The sequence below is a fragment of the Humulus lupulus genome, chromosome 7, assembly GCF_963169125.1.
Source record: "Humulus lupulus chromosome 7, drHumLupu1.1, whole genome shotgun sequence".
Lineage (NCBI taxonomy): Eukaryota > Viridiplantae > Streptophyta > Magnoliopsida > Rosales > Cannabaceae > Humulus > Humulus lupulus.
In genome coordinates, this window is record NC_084799.1 from 200,764,761 (window position 1) to 200,774,014 (window position 9,254).

The following is a 9,254-nucleotide window of genomic DNA, read 5'->3' on the forward strand; positions in this document are numbered from 1 at the left end:
CAAAATGCCCGTATGGCAAAACTCCTCCCTTAAAGCACACTAAGGGCAAAACTGTCATTTTGCACTGTCGTCTCTCATTAAACATAAAATTTCAGTTAATTCCGCAAAGCCTGGAATATTACCAATAATCCCAAAATATGACTCATACTCTATTGAGTCCCGGTATCTCTCCGAATTACCGAAATACCATTTGGCTCACCCCCAGTCTGGTGTAAATTTCCCGTTGTGACTAAACCACTAACTTGCTCAAAAGGACCGACTTCTGCCGAATATCTCAAATATATCAACATAATAACATGGTCTCAATCACATAATATCATACAATTACAATTAGACCATAAACGGGTCAAAATTACAAATATTCCCCTTCAAATAAAAGCGGGCATGTTTCGCACATTTAATACACTAAAACATGCATAATCGGCTATATAAAAATATAACTCATGCAGCTCACGTAATCACATCAATATAAAATTAATTCACACAATATTTACATATTATTCCAGTATTTCCCTCCCAGACCCCTAATCAAGGTACTAAGCCTTATTAGGAATATCGGGATGTTACACCTTTCCTTGCCATAAACTCATCAAATCTTCTATACCATTGTCTTGGAGATTGCTTTAAGCCATATAAATATCATTGCAAAAGATAAACTTTTTTCCCAATACCTTTATGTTCAAAACCTTCTGGTTGCCTCATTAAGATCATGGATGGTACATTAGATATCTCCCTTTGACCGGGTCCTTGCTTCTTCCAACAGACCTTAATAAATAAAATATAAATATATTTAAATAACAATAATATAGCTATTAGTTCGGGATATCTGAGAGATTCCCGCGGCAGTTGAGAATGATTCGGGTTGAAGCTTTTACTGAGGCTTTACTTAAATAGACGGTAACTTCTGAGATTCTGATCCGTGGACCGACCAAATCAATCCCCAAAGTGACTGGTCGGCCAAGACAACTCACCGGTCGGCATAAGCAAAAGCACTCCTCTAGCACACCTCTGGTCTAACAAGACACATCTCTGGTCTAGCATGACACATCTCTGGTCTAGCATGACACATTTCTGGTCTAGCAAAACACTTGACTGGTCTATCAAAACAAATGATTGGTCGGCCAAAACATTTTACTGGTAGCCCAGAACATCTTACTGGCCAGTCAAAAATCTTTACCGGTCGGACAAAAATTCTACCTGGTCGGTCAAATCATTTCCAAACTAGATAGACAATTCTCATGACCAGTAATGTCACAACTACGAAGAGCCAACACATTTATTGACTATTAATGTGCCATTTACTGACCATGCATTGCCACTTGTCACTTCTGATTGCCGTGTCATCGAATTGAAATTTTGGGGATAACAAGGGGTAAAACGGTAATTTACACCTGTCTCATTAATAGATCATCTATAGAGGATTGAATGACGACTATGGTTATTACAATGGATAATGTGTTTACATTTGGTGTAAAGCGTTCTATGAATTAAAGAGTGCAATTCTTATTCTATAGTGGAGTCACGAGGAATTAATAAGATAGTGAGTTTATTTGTTATAATTAAAAGAAGACTAATTAAATTTGGATCAATTACGTAATTAAATAAGACTAAATAGCAATTAAATACAGAATACATATAATTTATCTAGACATACATTCAGTTGAAAGCATGATATTAATTTTTTTTTCATCATTCGAACGTGGTACGTTTACTATGTATATTTATTTTAAATGACCTCATACGCCAACTGTCTATGTAATACGTCATTTCCTTTTAGATCTAAAAAGTTTAATATGTTGTTTTTTAAAAAACAAATATAACATGTTGTTTAATTCGAAATATTAAATAACAAATATAATAACTACTAAAAGTCCATGTTTCTCTCGGCAGCCCCATCCAACTAGAATAATCACAGGAATATATTATAGTTAAATTTTACCAGCTAGTGAATATGGTTTCCTTACAAGTGTTTATACAGTGTGAATGACAATGGATTTCGTTACGCAACAGTCAGATAAACACGACCATCTACATAGCGTACGAACACTGCGAGCCACATCTTGAAAGATTGGAGCAACAGAGCAAGTCAAAAGTCTTGAAAGACAGTCTAAAGATTACAGGTCGCAATGTGTAAGTGTAGGGAACATATTGATGAACCACAGTATATTGAGTGTGAGAAAGACTTTGCTTGTCCCAATAGTTCACGAATGCAGCCATGACACACACAACATTAGTACTTGTAGTTTTAATTAAGTAGCAGCAGCTGGGATATCGACCAGCTCGAACTTGGCAATATCAGACATGTCGGCAGCAGAGGCAATAAGACACTTGTAGAGTCCAAGAACTTTACTTAGCTAGTTAGATAGTAGTATTATAGTATTTATAGCATTATCTTTGTAACTGTGGATTTTTGGTTCAGACCGGGAATTATTTGGACACTCATAGTAGTACTTGTAGATTTTCTAAGTTTAACCAATAGTTTAAGAATATTAATGTTAACCTAAGGTTTCATTATATGACTGATATTAAGGATAATATTTATTATACTATAAGGTTTAGATAAGGACCAATAGGATTTTAAGCACATGTTATGTATGGATGATTAAGGATTAAGTATTTTGAGGATTAAATTTAATAAGGGTAAAAGTTTGAATGCTATAAGGTCAGTCAGCAGCTTTGAATACGTTGAGGGCTTAGTCAAGGCTGTTTACTCCATTCAAACTTAGCTAAAAATGTGTAATTTCGTGTTTAATTAATCAGCGTGTGCCGATATATCGCAGCACGTAGATACGGAAAACACGAGACGATGCACGACAGCCTTGGGCATACTGGCCCAGGCGATATATCGCCTACAGGGGGCGATATATCGCCTACAGGGGGCGATATATCGCCTCCTTCAGCATATTTTGAAACATTTTGAATTTGTTTTCCATTCATCCATTCAACCTCTTGATAAGTCCAGTACCTTTTTGAACGAGTCTTCAGCCTCTGCTGAACGATTATTCAAATTATTTTCACCTAAAAAGCTATTATTTTTATTCAAGTAAAATTAAGATCCTTTCATTCCTAAACTCTATAAATAGGACCTATTACCCAGCCATTATTCACCTTTTACTCTAAGTTCAGAGGCTGCAAGTGCTAGGAGAGTGTGAGAGTTAAACACTTGGGTGGGGAAATCATAAGCTTGATCACCATAAGCTTATCAAACACTTGGGGAAGTAAGGTTTTATAGTATTTCGATTTGAGGTGTAGATTGGCCTTACAATTCTTCAAGGTAACCCAAAACTCTAGTTCATTTCTGTACTTGTTCTTTTATGTTCTCATAGTCTTCTACTCAGCCTCTAACCTTAATCTTTATTTTGGTTAGGAAATCTAAGTTCGTGAGCAGAAAGGTTTTGGTAAGTATTTTTCTCAAGGTTTAGTCCTTCCATTCCTTTCATTTCTTTTTCTTCAAATCTACTCACCCTGTTATATATGGTTTTAGGAGTGTTCCAAAAGTCCCAACTTTGTCCTCATATCCCGGTAACTTTGGTAAGGAAAATAGGATAGAATCTATATGTTATATGCTTATGTTATCTTATGTTTTATGCTATGAAATATGTTATGAAATATGTATGATAGGCTTGGGCATATGACCCATTTGACTAACAAGCCCCAAATAGATTATGGGCATATGACCTACTTAGCTAGTAGGACCCCACTAATCTAATGGGCATATGACTTGATTAGTCTATGGGACCCCAAGTAATAATGGCCCTTATAGTATGTGTATGATAAAGTGTTATGTTAAGTTTTTATGTTTCTTATGAAATTATGTATATGAACTATGTGTTAGATTTTTCCTTGCTGGGCATTAGGCTCATTCCTTTTTGTTTATATGTGCAGGAAAATAGCTATAGTGGCGGTAAGATTCATGGATGCTTGGGAGAATGTGTATCAGTGGTGAATGGAGTCAAGGAGTCTAGAGTTCGATTTTCGAGGATGTAGTCTTGTTTTACCTTTTTTATGGTTTTACATGTATTTTTCCACACTTTCTATGTAACTCCTTTTCACTTTAAATTATGTTTTGTTTTAAAGACAATGGGATCCCATATCCTACTTGATATTTTATGAAAGTAACTCTTATTTCTACAAGTTTCCAATAAAGTTATGGTATTTTCGCAAATGTAAGTTTTATTAAGGATTTGTATGTGTAGTTTCGTTAATGGTCCAAAAGTCTAGAGTAGGTGGGTCATTACAACACTCCTTCTTGCCATCCGGAGAGCGACTCTTGCAGAACATCTAGTTTCCTTTACTGCGGTATGACATGCCGTTCTCGTCGAGTTGAATGGGAAGGAACAACATGTTGGGGTCAGAGTCGGGGTGACTATTGGGGTCACCAGAGGCAAAGACCCAGTTGGATCCGCTGCTGTGCTTCCATAAAAGTCCATTGGCTATGGATTTTATTCGGACAAAGTCATTGTTAACGTGAATTATCTCATGTTTCACGTTCTTGTCTGAGAGTATAGTCGTAGTGAACTGTAGATATGCTAGCCCACCGATCATGTTGGCGCTCAGATATTTCCCATCGCTGCACCGCCTGAACGCTATGTAATCGTTAGTACTGCACCCACTCATCTTGAGTTATCAACTTATTAACTTGATTGATTCACTCACACTACAAAAAACAAGGTCTATACCGAGAACAAATGTCATCTGTATAAGCCTAAATGTTCTCGGTAGACCTTATACCAAGAACATGTCGTCGGCAGTAAGTCCTCGGTACAGCCGCGTCAGTAGAAGTAAACGTCTACCGACGAAAATCAACATGTTCTCGGTATAGGTTGTACCGAGGACAATTTCATCAGTATAGAGTGAAAAATGTCCTCGGCACAACCAACCCAAATTTGTCATCTTAATGGAATATACCGAGGACAATGTCCTCGGTATAGACTAAACCATAATTTTTTTTTATATTTGATATATTTATTCCCTTATTTATTTATTTATTTAATTTGAATTAAATATAAAACAATAGAATAAAATTAAAACACTTATATTAAACATATAAATAAAAACATAAGAGTATGTTTGCTGAATCAAAATAAAGAGTTGTTTTAAACATGATAATGTCCATTGTAATAAAATTCATACATAAGTCCTACTGAGTCGGTGCTCCAACATCGGGATCATCGGGTGGTGGTGGGGCACATTGAGATCCCGGGGTGATACAATGAGTCCAAACATGCTCCTCTAACTGTCGAAGACGCTCTCTTATCTCAGACATCTCTTCATCTCTAGTTTGTGAAGGACGAAAATCAAATGGAGTTCGGTCCCTTATGTTAAGGATACGTCCATATCCTTTCTGGTGGCCCCGTCGTTTTCCGAAGACAGTTTGTACCGAAGATATGTCTTCATCTTCAGGCGCACTCGAAACTGGTGTGGAACTCTCAGTATCAGTTGTCTGTGTCTGCTGTGTGTCGCGATATGCACGCAAGCCCTCCTATGATACAATGTATAATGTAATTATGTTTTGTAAACAAACAATTAAAATTTTGAAAAATGTTAAAAAAAACTTAACGTACCCAAGTATTTTTGGCTCTCTCTGTCACCCACCCTGTGCCTGATTTATGGTGAGTATCCATCCAGCTATCCGGGATGGGCTCAAGTTGCCCAGTCTCTAAATTGTGCTGTCACGTACATATATTTTTATAAAATTAATAATTAAACGTAAATAAGAAAAACAAACTAAAAAATAATTAATTAACTAACTTTTTTATAGCGCAGCGCTGGGATTGACTGAGAACCTCCATAGCTAAGCTCTTTCAGTTTCTTCCTATTTTCCTTGTTGACCACAGAACGTTTCTGAAAAAAGTTATCGTTAGTAATATATTTAATTAAGATAGTTAAGTTTAGTAAGAAATTATTACCGTAATTTCTGGGCATCGGAAAAATTCAATGGCTTTTTGCCACTGCGTATCCGTGCAACCACCATAACGATTTTGTGGCCCATTAATCGTTAAATGCTCTTTAATATTGTACTTCCAGTCAGAATACTTTTTTGCACACGAAGTATCAATGCCTCTCAAGATCCCAGGCATATGCCCTTCTCCATATCTAGTACGCCCAATACCAAACAAATCATCCTAATTTACAAACATTTATTAGTAAATATGATATATAACATAAAATGAGAGTTAACATAAAAATACATAAACTACTTACTTCCAAATGTGCAAGTATTCTTTGTTTCGAGGCATTCGGTACTTTTGACCATTGAGGACAGTCCGGATCTGTGTAATGTCGAACAAGTAATCCGAGCTCTCTTGAGAAATTTGAGCTGTAATCTCCGATCTCTTTATATGTTCTCCCCCGCACATCCCACTCATGTGGGAGAGGACGCCCCAACTATTCCCTTTTTTCCCGCGTGTTCAATCCTTTATGGCGTCCACGTTTGTTTCGAGGCTATTGTATGCAAATTCAATATTTTAAAATTAATATGGATTAATTGTTAAAATTTAAGGAGTATATCAATGTGTAAAGTATTACCTCATTCACAATCAGCTGGGATATCTGACGGTCCACGTGGAGGATCACATCCTCCACCTGCACCCCCGTGAGATCGAGCAATAACATCAGCCATATCTGTGAAATTAATCGATATTAAAATTACATTTATCGGTTAAAAATGACTATATAAAATTAATTATTGATAAAAATAATTACTTCAACATATTATAAAATTACCACTTAATTATCACTATAATAATCTTCACTATCATCATCGGTTTCTATGTGTTCATCTTCCTCTTCATCATCTTCATATTCAACTTCCTCCTCCTCCACTTCCTCTTCCTCCTCCTCCTCTTCCTCTTCCATTTCCTCCTCCCTCTCCTCCTCAATTGCAACATTATCTATCTCAAAAAATTGTAATGGAGCCCCCGTACTTTCAAAGCTGATTTGTGGCAACGGTCGAAGATCAAAATCTTTTCCTGGCGAATGAGGTCCCAGAATTAATAAGCTCAACATGAAATTAGTTTCTCGCATGCACAACCATGGTGGCAAGTTATATGTCGTCAACACAACTGGCCACATACTATAAGAAAGACTCATATTACCAAAGGGATTGAATCCATCTGTAGCCAATCCAAGCCGCACATTCTTGGGTTCCATTGCAAATGTTGGATTATTTCGGTCAAAATCCTTCCAAGCTTTCCCATGAGCAGGATGACGCAATACACCATCTTATTTTATATGTTGCTCGTGATGCCATCTCATATGTTGAGAACTGTGCCTCGATGCATATTTTCGCATTAACCTAGGGGTTAAAGGAAAATAACGCATCACTTTATGAGGCACTTTCTTTCCCTTGGTGTTCTTGTCCACCCATCGATCCTCCCCACAAACAGGACATTTTCTTTTTCCAGCATGTTCCTTCCAAAACAGTGCGCAATCATGCTTGCAGACATGGATTGACTCGTAGCCCAATCCAAGTTTCCGCAACAACCTTTTCGCTGCATAATGCGATTTTGGAAGCTTATTTGGGGCTGGAAATGCATCATGTAACAACTCCAGCATTCCATCAAATATTTTGTTGGGAATTTTTCCCAACACTTTGAAATGCATTAACTTCACTAGGAAATTCAATGATGTGTAATTTTGACACCCGGGGAATAATGAAGCCTCGATCTCAGCAAACAAATCGTTATAATGTTGCCCACCCCTGTAGTCCGTTGTAGGTATCTCTTGATCGCACTCATTCTCTTCGTATTCATCATTGTCATTTTGCATAACATCATTGAGAACATCCATCATTTCATCTTCATCATTTTGATCTATCACTTTCCTCATTGGTATATTTCCGTAGAAAACCATTTACAAAGAGATGATTTTCTAATACATAAATCGTCTCAAATTCAACGTTGACACACCTCCTACACGGACATTTCACCAATCCCCTTGAGTCAACGCACTGCCGAGCTCTTTGGAGAAAATCCATCACACCAGCCTCATACTCATTGGATAATCAATCTGTCAAATTAATCCAACTCTTGTCGATCGACATTGTATGAATGTAGCACTGCACGAAACACTAATCATCAAACTTACAATCAAGTTGTGTGTGTGTCCTAATTCAGAGAGAGGAAAATTTAAGAGTATTCAATGACTCACCCTCTCTGAACGGGTCTAAGGCTTCTTGTGATGAACACTAAAAAAATAAAAAATTATCACTAGGTGATAATAACACACTATCATATCTTTGGTAATAATCTCTTATTACCAAAGAAATAAACAAATAAAATTAAATATTGTTTTTATAATGTCTTATGCTCTTTGAAGTTAATTATGTTGTTTTATGATATCTAACTATAATATATTTGAGTGTAAATATTATTAAAATTATTTAAATTTTTTGACATATTTTTTACTAACTTCAAATATTAATTTTAATTTTAATAATGATTAAAATTATGTTTAAAATTGGTTTTCTAATAATATATTTGTTAATTTTATTTAATCAAAACTAACAAATATTATTTTTTTACATATTAATTTAGTATTTATTAAATTACATATTTTACTTATGCTTTATTGAATAGTTTTATTAATTTAAACAAAATTTCTAAGATTTGTCTAAAATTTATTTAATTACCATAGGATTTAATTATTACTTAAATTATTTAATTAATGTTTATTTTTATTAAAATTTAGTTGCATAATGTTAATGTTAATTTTTTTTAATGTTAATTTTAAAATATATTACTTTACTTATCAATTCACTATTTATTAAATTAGAAATTTTGTTGAGTACTTCTACTAATATTCACAAGATCTCTAAATTTTACAATTCTATAAAAAATTCGGCAGCATAACGACTATATTTTCATCTACCCCAAAATTTAAAATCCTGCAAATAACACATAAAAAATATCCAGACTCAAATCATGCAGAGAGCAATACAAATACATTATAAACGACTATATAATTTATAATTATTAGTCTAAATTTTATTAATTATTCAATTTTCTAAGCAAAATATCAAAAATCTACTAAAAATTAACAATAACAAATCATTAATATTTATAAAATCTGATTTTTTACTACTAACATAACCAAAAAAATTAAAAAAGACAACAACAACATACTAACATTAGCACCAAAATTTTCAAATTAACACTCAAATATTTAATATGTTTACTAATATGTTTAATACACATAAATTTCACCAAAACAACATAGAATCTATTTTAATAAAAAAAATACTAATTAATCAT